General features: G+C 60.0%; 1 non-coding gene across 1 annotated transcript; it reads left to right on the top strand.

Moving 5' to 3' along the window:
• Positions 1-11,218: 11,218 nt before the first annotated feature.
• On the top strand, positions 11,219-11,337 carry LOC131862145 (5S ribosomal RNA). The gene has a single exon (XR_009361171.1). It is a non-coding gene; the product is annotated as a 5S ribosomal RNA (ribosomal RNA).
• The last annotated feature ends 3,663 nt before the right edge of the window (positions 11,338-15,000 follow it).

Genomic DNA, 15,000 nt, shown 5'->3' with positions numbered 1-15,000 from the left:
GTAGCAATAACAGGTATAGTTCCGCGGCGGCCGAGAAGACTCACCGCATAGGAATCGGGATGCGAGGCGAGGGATGCGGCGGGAAGGCCCCGACGGCTAAACGGAAGAGGCTGCAGGGCCGCCTCGGAATGGTCCAAGCATCGGATGCGATTGGGACGACTACCAGTGCCAACCCCTTATCCCGCGATGCGTCCGATACACAGATAGTTCCAAGGCGGCCGAGGAGCCTCACCGCATATCAATCGGGGTGCGAGGCGAGGGATGGGGCGGGAAGGCCCCAACGGCTAGACGGAAGAGGCTTCAGGGCCACCTCGGAATGGTCCAAGCATCGGACGCGCTTGGGGCGACTGCCAGTGCCAACCCCTTATCCCGCGATGCGTCCGATACACAGATGGTTCCAAGGCGGCCGAGGAGCCTCACCGCATAGCAATCGGGGGTGCGAGGCGAGGGATGGGGCGGGAAGGCCCCAACGGCTAGACGGAAGAGGCTTCAGGGCCGCCTAGGAATGGTCCAAGCATCGGACACGCTTGGGGCGACTACCAGTGACAGCCCCCTATCCCGCGATGCGTCCGATACGAAGATGGTTCCAAGGCGGCCGAGGAGCCTCACCGCATAGCAATCGGGGTGCGAGGTGGGGGATGCGGCGAGATGGCCCCAACGGCTAGACGGAAGAGGCCACAGGGCCGCGTCGGAATAGTCCAAGCATCGGACGCGCTTGGGGCGACTACCAGTGACAACCCCTTATCCCGCGATGCGTCCGATATGAAGATAGTTCCAAGGCGGCCGAGGAGCCTCACCGCATAGCAATCGGGGTGCGAGGTGGGGGATGCGGCGAGATGGCCCCAACGGCTAGACGGAAGAGGCTGCAGGGCCGCCTCGGAATAGTCCAAGCATCGGACGCGCTTGGGGCCACTACCAGTGACAACCCCTTATCCCGCGATGCGTCCGATACGAAGATAGTTCCAAGGCGGCCGAAGAGCCTCACCGCATAGCAATCGGGGTGCGAGGTGGGGGATGCGGCGAGATGGCCCCAACGGCTAGACGGAAGAGGCCACAGGGCCGCCTCGGAATAGTCCAAGCATCGGACGCGCTTGGGGCGACTACCAGTGACAACCCCTTATCCCGCGATGCGTCCGATACGAAGATAGTTCCCAGGCGGCCGAGGAGCCTCACCGCATAGCAATCGGGGTGCGAGGCGAGGGATGCGGCGAGATGGCCCCAAAGGCTAGACGGAAGAGGCTGCAGGGCTGCCTCGGAATAGTCCAAGCATCGGACGCGCTTGGGGCGACTACCACTGCCAACCCCTTATCCCGCGATGCGTCCGATACACAGATAGTTCCGAGGCGGCCGAGGAGGTGGGGGATGCAGCGAGATGGCCCCAACGGCTAGACGGAAGAGGCTGCAGGGCCGCCTCGGAATAGTCCAAGCATCGGACGCGCTTGGGGCGACTACCAGTGACAACCCCTTATCCCGCGATGCGTCCGATACACAGATAGTTCCGAGGCGGCCAAGGAGCCTCACCGCATAGCAATCGTGGTGCGAGGTGGGGGATGCGGCGAGATGGCCCCAACGGCTAGACGGAAGAGGCTGCAGGGCCGCCTCGGAATGGTCCAAGCATCGGATGCGCTTGGGGCGACTACCACTGCCAACCCCTTATCCCGCGATGCGTCCGATACACAGATAGTTCCAAGGCGGCCGAGGAGCCTCACAGCATAGCAATCAGGGTGCGAGGCGAGGGATGCGGCGAGAAAGCCCCAACGGCTAGAGGGAAGAGGCTTCAGGTCCGCCTCGGAATGGTCCAAGCATCGGACGCGCTTGGGGCGACTACCAGTGACAACCCCTTATCCCGCGACGCGTCCGATACACAGATAGTTCCAAGGCGGCCGAGGAGCCTCACCGCATAGCAATCGGGGTGCGAGGCGAGGGATGCGGCGAGAAGGACCCAACGGCTACACGGAAGAGGCTTCGGGGCCGCCTCGGAATGGTCCAAGCATCAGACGCGCTTGGGGCGACTACCAGTGACAACCCCTTATCCCGCGACGCGTCCGATACACAGATAGTTCCAAGGCGGCCGAGGAGCCTCACCGCATAGCAATCGGGGTGCGAGGCGAGGGATGCGGCGAGAAGGACCCAACGGCTAGACGGAAGAGGCTTCGGGGCCGCCTCGGAATGGTCCAAGCATCGGACGCGCTTGGGGCGACTACCAGTGACAACCCCTTATCCCGCGACGCGTCCGATACACAGATAGTTCCAAGGCGGCCGAGGAGCCTCACCGCATAGCAATCGGGGTGCGAGGCGAGGGATGCGGCGAGAAGGACCCAACGGCTAGACGGAAGAGGCTTCGGGTCCGCCTCGGAATGGTCCAAGCATCGGACGCGCTTGGGGCGACTACCAGTGACAACCCCTTATCCCGCGACGCGTCCGATACACAGATAGTTCCAAGGCGGCCGAGGAGCCTCACCGCATAGCAATCGGGGTGCGAGGCGAGGGATGCGGCGAGAAGGACCCAACGGCTAGACGGAAGAGGCTTCGGGTCCGCCTCGGAATGGTCCAAGCATCGGACGCGCTTGGGGCGACTACCAGTGACAACCCCTTATCCCGCGACGCGTCCGATACACAGATAGTTCCAAGGCGGCCGAGGAGCCTCACCGCATAGCAATCGGGGTGCGAGGCGAGGGATGCGGCGAGAAGGACCCAACGGCTAGACGGAAGAGGCTTCGGGTCCGCCTCGGAATGGTCCAAGCATCGGACGCGCTTGGGGCGACTACCAGTGACAACCCCTTATCCCGCGACGCGTCCGATACACAGATAGTTCCGAGGCGGCCGAGGAGCCTCACCGCATAGCAATCGGGGTGCGAGGCGAAGGATGCGGCGAGAAGGACCCAACGGCTAGACGGAAGAGGCTTCGGGTCCGCCTCGGAATGGTCCAAGCATCGGACGCGCTTGGGGCGACTACCAGTGACAACCCCTTATCCCGCGACGCGTCCGATACACAGATAGTTCCAAGGCGGCCGAGGAGCCTCACCGCATAGCAATCGGGGTGCGAGGCGAGGGATGCGGCGAGAAGGACCCAACGGCTAGACGGAAGAGGCTTCAGGGCCGCCTCGGAATGGTCCAAGCATCGAACGCGCTTGGGGCGACTACCAGTGACAACCCCTTATCCCGCGACGCGTCCGATACACAGATAGTTCCGAGGCGGCCGAGGAGCCTCACCGCATAGCAATCGGGGTGCGAGGCGAGGGATGCGGCGAGAAGGACCCAACGGCTAGACGGAAGAGGCTTCAGGGCCGCCTCGGAATGGTCCAAGCATCAGACGCGCTTGGGGCGACTACCAGTGACAACCCCTTATCCCGCGACGCGTCCGATACACAGATAGTTCCGAGGCGGCCGAGGAGCCTCAACGCATAGCAATCGGGGTGCGAGGCGAGGGATGCGGCGAGAAGGACCCAACGGCTAGACGGAAGAGGCTTCAGGGCCGCCTCGGAATGGTCCAAGCATCGGACGCGCTTGGGGCGACTACCAATGACAACCCCTTATCCCGCGACGCGTCCGATACACAGATAGTTCCGAGGCGGCCGAGGAGCCTCACCGCATAGCAATCGGGGTGCGAGGCGAGGGATGCGGCGAGAAGGACCCAACGGCTAGACGGAAGAGGCTTCAGGGCCGCCTCGGAATGGTCCAAGCATCGGACGCGCTTGGGGCGACTACCAGTGACAACCCCTTATCCCGCGACGCGTCCGATACACAGATAGTTCCGAGGCGGCCGAGGAGCCTCACCGCATAGCAATCGGGGTGCGAGGCGAGGGATGCGGCGAGAAGGACCCAACGGCTAGACGGAAGAGGCTTCAGGGCCGCCTCGGAATGGTCCAAGCATCGGACGCGCTTGGGGCGACTACCGTTACCAACCCCTTATCCCGCGATGCGTCTGATACACAGATAGTTCCGAGGCGGCCGAGGAGCCTCACCGCATAGCAATCGGGTTGCGAGGCAGATTATTGGGAAGGGAACCCCCTGGGATGCGGCTCAAGCAGTGCCCAAAGGGACTGGAATGCGGAATCACATCGAGAGACCCAAATGCTATACGAGGGCTCAAATCGAATTATCGATTTGGCCACGACATGGACGCATCGGAACGACTACCTTTGCCGAACCACTCGCAATTGCATCCATACCGAAACCAATAGACATTTCCGTTAGAGCCCTCGCATAGCATTCGGGAATCTCGCATGCCCCTCTAAATCGACCAATGCTGGCGCTCAATGAAAATCCGAGCGCTACCACCGTTCGAGCGCCAGCATTGGTCGAGTTAGAGGGGCACGGGGGAGAATGCTCCAGTCAACACCTCCCCTATATAAGTTATTTGTCCGATTCTCGCACAACCGTAGTCTGCCTCGTCGAATCAAACAACGGTCCCAGATTCCGACTTCCGTTCCGTAGAGACCCAAAAGCTAGATGGAGGCTCGCAAGAAAGAGAGTCGGCGCATAGCAATCGGGTTTCTCGAACGTTTAGGGACCGAGCTCACTTGCGGATAGGGCAAAATCCGCCAAGCAACCCAAAAGCTAGACGGGGGCTCGAATCGAATCGCCTAGGCGGCCACAACAACGACGTGTTGGATCGACTACCAGTGCCAAACCATTCAGCAAGACTAGTCTGTGTCGAGGCCGGATAGAGATTCTCAGAGAGCGCCCGCATAGCATTTAGGAGACCTGCCGCGTCCCTCACACTCGACAAATGGTGGTGCACGTTTATAAATCCGAGCGATCCCAACCCTTTCAAGCACCAACATCGGTCGAGATAGAGGGGCACGGAGGGGGCTGCGTGAGACAACACAGTCCCCTATATAAGTTATTTGTCCGATTCTCACACATCCGAAGAATGGTCATCAAATCGGACAACAGCCCAAACTTCCGACTTCCGTCCCAGAAAGCCCAAGAGCTATCTAAAACGTTCATGGCCGGAACTCGATCGCGGCTATACCAGTCCGCCAAGCAACCCAAAAGCTAGACTGGAGCTCTAGTCGAATCACCTCTGTGGCCATTGCAAGGACGTGTTGGAGCGACTACCATTGCCGAACCATTCCGCAGGTCGAGTCCATACCAAGGCCGCATAGAGATTCACGATGAGCTCCTGCATAGCAATCAGGAGACTTGCCGTGTCCATCACAATCGATAAATCCTGGTGCAAGATTTTTGCATCCGAGCGCTCCAACCAGTCGAGCACCAGCATCAATCGACATAAACGGGCACGGGGGGAGGATGCTCGAGAACACTACCTCCCCTATATAAGTTATTTGTCCGATTCTCAAGCAGCCGAAGTCTGGTCATCGAATCGGGTCAAAGACCACAACTTCCGACTTTACCCACAATGCAAGTCATCGAATCGAACATCGGCCCCCGAGTCGGACTCCATGCGTATGTCAGGTCATCGGACCCAAATTCCGCCTTCCTGCGCATGGCGGGCCATCAATATCAACTCGGTCATCGGACCCAAACTCCGCCTTTTTGCGTATGGCACGCCTTCAAATCGGTCATCGGACCCAAATTCCGCCTTCCTGTGCATGGCGGGCCATCAACATCAACTCGGTCATCGGACCCAAATTCCGCCTTTCTGCGCATGGCACGCCATCAACTCGGTCATCGGACCCAAATTCCGCCTTCCTGCGCATGGCAGGTCATCGGACACAAATTCAGACCTCGCCAATATGCCTACGTATCGAATCGGTCATCGGACCCAACTTCCGACTTCATCCATACTGTAGGGTCTTTGAGGTTGGCGCGGTGCGCTCAACCCAGGGAGTCGACCCATCGAAGCATACACCTCCCCTATATAAGCTATTTGTCCGATTCCCACACCTGTGTAGTTTGCACCTCTGACCAGGACATCGACCCCAACTTCCGAACTCGACTGCAACGACGGCACCAGCGCCTTGGTGCGCACCTTGCGACGCACAGTCCCAACATTCGCCTTCCTGCACATGGCAGGTCATCGGACCCAAATTCCGACCTCGCGAGTATGCCTACATATCGAATCGGTCATCGGACCCAACTTCCGACTTCATCCATACCGTAGGGTCTTTGAGGTTGGCGCGGTGCGCTCAACCCGGGGAGTCGACCCAACGAAGCATACACCTCCCCTATATAAGCTATTTGTCCGATTCCCACACCTGTGTAGTTTGCACCTCCGATCAAGACATCGACCCCAACTTCCGAACTCGCCTCCAACGACCGAACCAGCGCCTTGGTGCGCACCTTGCAACGCACAGTGCCAACATTCGCCTTCCTGCACGTGGCAGGTCATCGGACCCAAATTCCGACCTCGCGAGTATGCCTACATATCGAATCGGTCATCGGACCCAACTTCCGACTTCATCCATACCGTAGGGTCTTTGAGGTTGGCGCGGTGCGCTCAACCCGGGGAGTCGACCCAACGAAGCATACACCTCCCCTATATAAGCTATTTGTCCGATTCCCACACCTGTGTAGCTTGCACCTCCGATCAGGACATCGACCCCAACTTCCGAACTCGACTAAAAAGACCGCACCAGCGCCTTGGTGTGCACCTTGCAACGCACAGTGTCAACATTCGCCTTCCTGCACATGGCAGGTCATCGGACCCAAATTCCGACCTCATGAGCATACCTACTAATCGAATCGGTCATCGGACCCAACTTCCGACTTCATCCATACCGTAGGGTCTTTGAGGTTGGCGCGGTGCGCTCAACCTGGGGAGTCGACCCATCGAAGCATACACCTCCCCTATATAAGCTATTTGTCCGATTCCGACACCTGTGTAGTTTGCACCTCCGCTCAGGACATCGACCCCAACTTCCGAACTCGCCTGCAACGACCGAACCAGCGCCTTGGTGCGCACCAAAAGTGCGCACTTTTGGAGGGCACTTTTGTGCGCTCCAAAGGTGCGCACTTTTGGAGGGCACTTTTTGGAGGGCACTTTTCTGCGCTCCAAAGGTGCGCACTTTTGGAGGGCACTTTTTGGAGGGCACTTTTCTGCGCTCCAAAGGTGCGCACTTTTGGAGGGCACTTTTTGGAGGGCACTTTTCTGCGCTCCAAAGGTGCGCACTTTTGGAGGGCACTTTTTGGAGGGCACTTTTCTGCGCTCCAAAGGTGCGCACTTTTGGAGGGCACTTTTTGGAGGGCACTTTTCTGCGCTCCAAAGGTGCACACTTTTGGAGGGCACTTTTTGGAGGGCACTTTTCTGCGCTCCAAAGGTGCGCACTTTTGGAGGGCACTTTTTGGAGGGCACTTTTCTGCGCTCCAAAGGTGCGCACTTTTGGAGGGCACTTTTTGGAGGGCACTTTTCTGCGCTCCAAAGGTGCGCACTTTTGGAGGGCACTTTTTGGAGGGCACTTTTCTGCGCTCCAAAGGTGCGCACTTTTGGAGGGCACTTTTTGGAGGGCACTTTTCTGCGCTCCAAAGGTGCGCACTTTTGGAGGGCACTTTTGTGCACTCCAAAGGTGCGCACTTTTGGAGGGCACTTTTCCTGTGCTCCAAAGGTGCACACCTAGGTGAGCACCTTCGACCACACCTTGTAGCACACCAAACTCTGACTTTCGACTTCATCCGCAATGCAGGGTCTTTGAGGTTGGCGCAATGCGCACAACCAGGGGAGTCGACCCATCAAACCCAACACCTCCCCTATATAAGCTATTTGTCTGATTCTCATACATGCGTAGCCTGCAGGAGCAATTAGGACATCGACCCCAACTTTCGGCTTCTAAACGAAAACAAGGTCTTTGAGGTTGGTGTAATGCGAACAACTAGGGGAGTCAACCCATCAAACCCAACACCTCCCCTATATAAGCTATTTGTCTGATTCTCATACATGTGTAGTCTACAGGAGCAATTAGGACATCGACCCCAACTTTTGACTTCTTAACGAAAACAAGGTCTTTGAGGTTGACGTAATGCGCACAACCAGGGGAGTCGACCCATCAAACCCAACACCTCCCCTATATAAGCTATTTGTCCGATTCTCATACATGTGTAGCCTGCAGGAGCCATTAGGACATTGACCCCAACTTTTGACTTCTTAACGAAAACAAGGTCTTTGAGGTTGGCGTAATGCGCACAACCAAGGGAGTTGACCCATCAAACCCAACACCTCCCCTATATAAGCTATTTGTCTGATTCTCATACATGTGTAGCCTGCAACAACGATTAGGACATCCACCCCAACTTCTGAATTCGTCTGCGTTGACCGCACCAAAGGTGCACGCCTTGGTGCTCACCAAAATCCGACTTCCGACTTCTTCTGCTATGCGGGGTCTTTGAGGTTGGCGCAGTGCGCACAACCAGGGGAGTCAACCCACCGAATGCAACACCTCCCCTATATAAGCTATTTGTCTGATTCTCATACATGCGTAGACTGCAGCAATGATTAGGACATCCACCCCAACTTTTGACTTCTTAAACAAGACAGGGTCTTTGAAGTTGGTGCAGTGCACACAACCAGGGGAGTCGACCCATCAAACGCAACACCTCCCCTATATAAAGCTATTTGTCCGATTCTCATACGTGTAGTCTGCAGCAGCGATTAGGACATCGACCCCAACTTCCGAATTCGTTTGCATTGACCGCACCAAAGGTGCACGCCTTGGTGTGCACCCTGGAGTGCACTTTGGTGCTCACCTCGGTGCACACTTTGGTGTGCACCTCGGTGTGCACCAAAGGTGCGCACCTTGGAGCGCACCAAAGGTGTACACTTTGGAGCGCACCACATAGGGTCTTTGAGAGGTTGGCGCAGTGCGCACACCAAGGTGGGTGTTGAGGTGCGTGCCGAGGTGGGTGGGTGCTAGGGTGCGCTCCATGGTGGGTGCCAGGGTGGGTGCGTGCTAGGGTGGATTCCAAAGAGGGTCATAGGGTGGGTGCCAAGGTGGGTTGGTGATATAGTGGGTTCAAAGGTGGGTACTAGGGTGGGTTCCAAGGTGGGTCACAAGTTGGGTGCCAGGATGCGTGGGTGTTAGGTTGGGTGCCAAGGTGGGCTCCTGCGTGGGTGGGTGCTAGGGTGGGTTTCAAGGTGGACGCGAGGGCGGGTGCCAAGGTGGGTAACAAGTTGGGTGTTAGGATGGGTGAGTGCTAGAGTGGGTGCCAAGGTGGGTGGGTGCTAAGGTGGATGCCAAGGTGGTTCACAGGGTGGGTGGGTTCTAGGGTGAGTTCCAAGGTGGGTCACAGGTTCAGTGCTAGGGTGGGTGTCAAGGCGGGTGTCGAGGTGCCTGGGTGCTAGGGTGTGGATGCCAATGTGGGTCATAGGGTGGGTACTAGGGTGGGCTGCAATGTGGGTGCCAAGGTGGGTAACATGCTCGGTGGGTTCTAAATTGGGTGCCAGGGTGGGTGTGCACCCACCTTGCCCGAGGTGGGTGCCAAGGTGCCAGTGTGGGTGGGTGCTAAGGTGGATGCCAAGGTGGGTGAGAAGGTGGGTGATAGGTTGAGTGGTAGGATGGGTGGGTGCCAAGATGGGTCACAGGGTGGGTGCAAGGGTGGGTAGGTGCTAGGGTTGGTGTCAGGGTGGGTGGGTGCTAGGTTGGGTTCCAAGGTGGGTGCGAGGGTGAGTGTCAAGGTGGGTCACAGGTTAGGTGCTAGGATGGGTGAGTGCTAGGGTGCAAAGGTGCCAGGGTGGGTGCTAGGATGGGTCGATGCTAGGGTGAGTGGCAAGGTGGGTCCACAAGTGTCAAGGTGGGTGCCGAGGTGGGTGCCAAGTCGGCGACTGCTATGGTGGATGCCAAGGTGGGTCACGGGGTGGGTGCCAAGTTGCTAGGTTGGGTTCCAAGGTGGGTGCCAACGTGGGTGCTAGGGTGCGTGGGTTAAAGGGTGTGTCACAACGTGGGTGCCAGGATGGGTGCGCACCCACACTGGCCAAGACGGGTGCGGGTGCAAGGTTGGGTTCCAAGCCCGGTCACAGGCTGGGTGCTAGGATGGGTGGGTGCCAAGGTGGGCACCAGGGTGGGTGCACCCACCCTGGCCAAGGTGGGTCACGGGGTGGGTCCTAGGGTGGGTAACGGGGTGGGTACTAAGGTGCGTGCCAAGGTGGGTCATAGGGTGGGTGCCAAGGTGGGCACCAGGGTGGGTGTGCACCAACCCTAGCCAGGGTAGGTCACGGGGTGGTTGTCGGGGTGGGCGTCAAGGAGCCAAGGTGGGTGGCAAGTAGCCAAGTTGCGTGCCAAGGTGGGTGTCGGGGTGGGTGCCAAGGATCCAAGGTGGGTGCCAAGGAACCAAGGTGGGTGTCTGGGTGGGTGCCGAGGTGGGAGCCAGGGTGGGTCCCAAGGTGAGTGCAAAGGTGGGTGCCAGGGTCAAGGTGAGTGCCAATGTGGGTTCCAAGGTGCCAGGGTCAGGGTGAGTGCCAATGTGGGTTCAAAGGTGCTAAGTTGGGTGCGAGGTTGGGTGCGAGGGTGGGTGGGTGCCAAGGTGTGCTAGGTGGAAGCCCGGGTGGGTCGGCATCCCATGGGTGTCGAGTTGGGTGCCTGATGGGTGCTTCTTGTCAAGTTTTAGTCGTCGGGACTCATTTCGAGCCTTAGAGGTCGTTTCTTGTCCGGTTGCCCTGTCTTCGACCTGGGAACCCAATTTTGGTCCTCGGGTCCCATTTTTTTTTGTCTCGCATCCCACTTTTGGCCTGTGGCCTTTTCGGGGTCGATTCTCGTTTTGGGCATCAGAGCATGTTTCTTCTCCTAAAACCCAATATTTGTTTATTAAGTCTCGGAACACATTTTTGTTCTCGTGGACCCATCATGGGTCTTGGAACGCATTTGTGGTCCTTGGGTCCCATTTTGCATCCCGAAACTTGTGTTTTGGTGCTTGATCCCTATTTTGGGTGCCCACCTTGCACCAAGTGCGCACCCGGGGCAAACCGAGCGCCTTGGTGCACCGGGGCAAGATCGAGCGTGCACCCGAGGCGCCCCGAACATGCACCAAGGTGCACTCGGCCCACATGTGAGCGCAGGTCGTTGCGCCCGAGGTGGTGTGTGGGCACCGCGTTGCAGACGGGACACTGCACGCACACGACGCCCCCTCCAGGTGCACGCACGTAGGCCGGGCCGGGTGCACACCCGACGCCCTAGCAAGGTGCGCGCACCCGGGCAGGGCTCACACTTGGCGAACGGGGCGCACTTCGCGAGGGAGGGTGTGCACCTCGACGGGCGTGGGTGGCCGGGGTGGATTCGCACGTGGGTCGCGGTTTGCTAAGTACACACTGCGACAAGCTCATAACGGGTGCGATCATACCAGCATTAGTGCACCGGATCCCATCAGAACTCCGCAGTTAAGCGCGCTTGGGCCGGAGTAGTACTGGGATGGGTGACCTCCCGGGAAGTCCCGGTGTTGCACCCTTTTTTAGTTTTTCGCCGGGCGTCGCAATGCTATTTGAATAAACCTTTTGCCCGTTTGCGTTCTCGTCGGGGCCGGGCCGGGCCGGGGTGCGCTGCCCGCACTACCGCGCGCGCGGGGGCGACACCGAGCGCGCACCCGAGGCACCCCGAGCACACAGGCCACGGTGCAACCCGGGCGTTGTGCGCGCACCCCGGTGCGCCCGAGGTGCTGCGCGCGCACCCAGGTGAAATCGGTGTGCACCTCGGCCAGTGCGCGCTCGGTCGAGTCGCGCACGTTGGCCAAGGTGCACGGTGATGTTTCTTACTCTAAGGTTCCGCACCAGACGCCCGGGACAGGTGAGCGAAGCTGGGCGGGGCCGGGTGCGCGGCCGGGGCAGGTGCACGCAGCTGGAGAGAGCTTTGGAGCACACTTCGGAGCGCACCAATGATGCGCTCCATTCAAAAGTTTCCTGAAAAGGCAAAAAAAGTTGAGATTATAGAATTTCCCACTTGAGAGATTGTAAAAAAAAAAAATTTAAAATGAAGGAAACGCGGGTGCCAAGGTGTGCGCAGCCCAGCCAAGGTGTGCGCACCAAGGCGCCCACCCTGGCGAAGGTGCACGCAAGGTGCGCACCCGAGGCAAACCGGACAATTAACCCAACTTTCGACTTCGCGCGCACCTTGGAGCGCACTTCGGAGCGCTCCTTGGTGCGCACCAATCTTGGGCACCTCGGAGTGCACCATGGCGCCCACCAAGGTGCGCACCCGGGGCAAACCGAGCTCCGACTTCGTGCGCACCTTGGAGCGCACGAAAGGTGCGCACCATGGCGCCCACCAAGGTGCGCAGCCCAGCCAAGGCGTGCGCATCAAGGTGCGCACCCTGGCGAAGGTGCGCACCCGGGGCAAACCGAGCTCCGACTTCGTGCGCACCTTGGAGCGCACAAAAGGTGCGCAACCCAGCCAAGGTGTGCGCACCCCGGTCAAACCGAGCTCCGAATCGTGCGCACCAGAGGTGCACGCCATCGTGCGCACCTTGGAGCACACTTCGGAGCCCTCCTTGGTGCGCGCCGATGTTGCGCACCTCGGAGCGCACCCGGGGAAAACAATGCAATTAACCCGACTTTCGACTTCGTGGGCACCTCGGAGCGCTCTCGGGTTCGCACCTCGGAGCACACCGAGGTGCGCACCTTTGATGCGCTGCCTTCACCAATTTCCAGAAAAGGCAAGAAAACATTGAGAAGGTGTGCGCACCGAGGTGCCCACCCTGGCGAAGGTGCACGCGAGGTGCGCACCCGGGGCAAACCGGGCTCCGACTTCGTGCACGCCGCACCTTGGAGCACACTTCGGAGCGCTCCTTGGTGCGCACCAGGGCGCGCAACCCAGCCGAGGTGCCCACCCCGGCGAAGGTGCACGCGAGGTGCGCACCCGGGGCAAACCGGGCTCCGACTTCGTGCACGCCATGGTGCCCACCGCGGCGAAGGTGCACGCGAGGTGCGCACCCGGGGCAAACCGGGCTCCGACTTCGTGCACGCCGCACCTTGGAGCACACTTCGGAGCGCTCCTTGGTGCGCACCATGGTGCCCACCAGGGCGCGCAACCCCGCCGAAGGTGCACGCGAGGTGCGCACCCGGGGCAAACCGGGCTCCGACTTCGTGCACGCCGCACCTTGGAGCACACTTCGGAGCGCTCCTTGGTGCGCACCATGGTGCCCACCAGGGCGCGCAACCCCGCCGAAGGTGCACGCGAGGTGCGCACCCGGGGCAAACCGGGCTCCGACTTCGTGCACGCCGCACCTTGGAGCACACTTCGGAGCGCTCCTTGGTGCGCACCAGGGCGCGCAACCCAGCCGAGGTGCCCACCCCGGCGAAGGTGCACGCGAGGTGCGTACCCGGGGCAAACCGGGCTCCGACTTCGTGCACGCCGCACCTTGGAGCACACTTCGGAGCGCTCCTTGGTGCGCACCATGGTGCCCACCAGGCCGCGCAACCCAGCCAAGGTGTGCGCACCAAGGTGCACGCGAGGTGCGCACCCGGGGCAAACCGGGGTCCGACTTCGTGCACGCCGCACCTTGGAGCACACATCGGGGCGCTCCCGGGTTCGCACCGGCGTTGCGCACCGTGGTGGGCACCTCGGAGCACACCAAGGTGGGCAGCGAGGTGCGCACCTTTGATGCGATGCCTTCACTAATTTCCATAAAAGGCAAAAAAAAAACGAGATTTTAAAATTTCCGTTTTGAAAGATAGTGAGAAAAAGGGAATGCTGGTGCCATCTTGAGCCCGCCCTGGTGCGCAGCCCAGCCAAGGTGTGCGCACCAAGGTGCCCACCCTGGCGAAGGTGCGCGCCCGGGCAATTAACCCAACTTCCAACTTCGCGCGCGCCAGGGTGGGAGCGCACCCAACAACCGGGCCTGGGAAGAGCCAATGCGAGAAACCCCACCAAACGCTCTGACAAAAAAAGAGGGGGCGCTCCAGTAACCCCGCTTCGGAGCGCACCCTGGGCAAACCCAGCCAAGGTGCCCACCCCGGCCAAGGTGCAGGCGAGGTGCGCACCCGGGGCAAACCGGGCTCCGACAACGTGCACGCCGCACCTTGGAGCACACTTCGTAGCGCTCCCGGGTGCGCACCTCAGAGCACACCAAGGTGGGCAGCGAGGTGCGCACCTTTGATGCGCTGCCTTCACTAATTTCCAGAAAAGGCAAAAAAAAAAGGAGATTTTAAAATTTCCGTTTTGAAAGATAGTGAAAAAAACGGAACGCGCGTGCCATCTTGAGCCCGCCCTGGTGCGCAGCCCAGGTAAGGTGCCCACCCTGGCAAAGGTGCGCACCCGGGCAATTAACCCTACTTCCGACTTCGTGCGCGCCAGGGTGGCAACCGGGCCTCGGAAGAGCCAATGCGAGAAACCCCACCAAACGCTCCGACAAAAAAAGAGGCGGCGCTCCAATAACCCCGCTTCGGAGCGCAGCCGGGGCAAACCCAGCCAAGGTGCCCACCCCGACGAAGGTGCACGCGAGGTGCGCACCCGGGGCAAACCGGGCTCCGACAACGTGCACGCAGCACCTTGGAGCACACTTCGAAGCACTCCCGGGTGCCCACCGGCGTTGCGCACCGTGGTGGGCAGCGAGGTGCGCACCTTTGATGCGCTGCCTTCACTAATTTCCAGAAAAAGGCAAAAAAAAATGAGATTTTAAAATTTCCGTTTTGAAAGATAGTGAAAAAAAAGGAACGCGGGTGCCATCTTGAGCCCGCCCTGGTGCGCAGCCCAGGCAAGGCATGCGCACCAAGGTGCCCACCCGAGGTGCACACCCGGGGCAAACCGGGCTCCGACTTCGTGCAGGCCGCACCTTGGAGCACACTTCGGAGCGCTCCTTGGTGCGCACCATGGTGCCCACCAGGGCGCGCAACCCAGCCAAGGTCTGCACACCAAGGTGCCCACCCCGGCGAAGGTGCACGCGAGGTGCGCACCCGGGGCAAACCGGGCTCCGACTTCGTGCACGCCATGGTGCCCACCGCGGCGAAGGTGCACGCGAGGTGCGCACCCGGGGCAAACCGGGCTCCGACTTCGTGCACGCCGCACCTTGGAGCACACTTCGGAGCGCTCCTTGGTGCGCACCATGGTGCCCACCAGGGCGCGCAACCCAGCCAAGGTGTGCGCACCAAGGTGCACGCGAGGTGCGCACCCGGGGCAA

The sequence above is a fragment of the Cryptomeria japonica genome, unplaced genomic scaffold (genome assembly GCF_030272615.1).
Source record: "Cryptomeria japonica unplaced genomic scaffold, Sugi_1.0 HiC_scaffold_35, whole genome shotgun sequence".
NCBI classification, from domain to species: Eukaryota; Viridiplantae; Streptophyta; class Pinopsida; order Cupressales; family Cupressaceae; genus Cryptomeria; species Cryptomeria japonica.
This window is presented reverse-complemented; position numbering and strand designations above follow the sequence as displayed.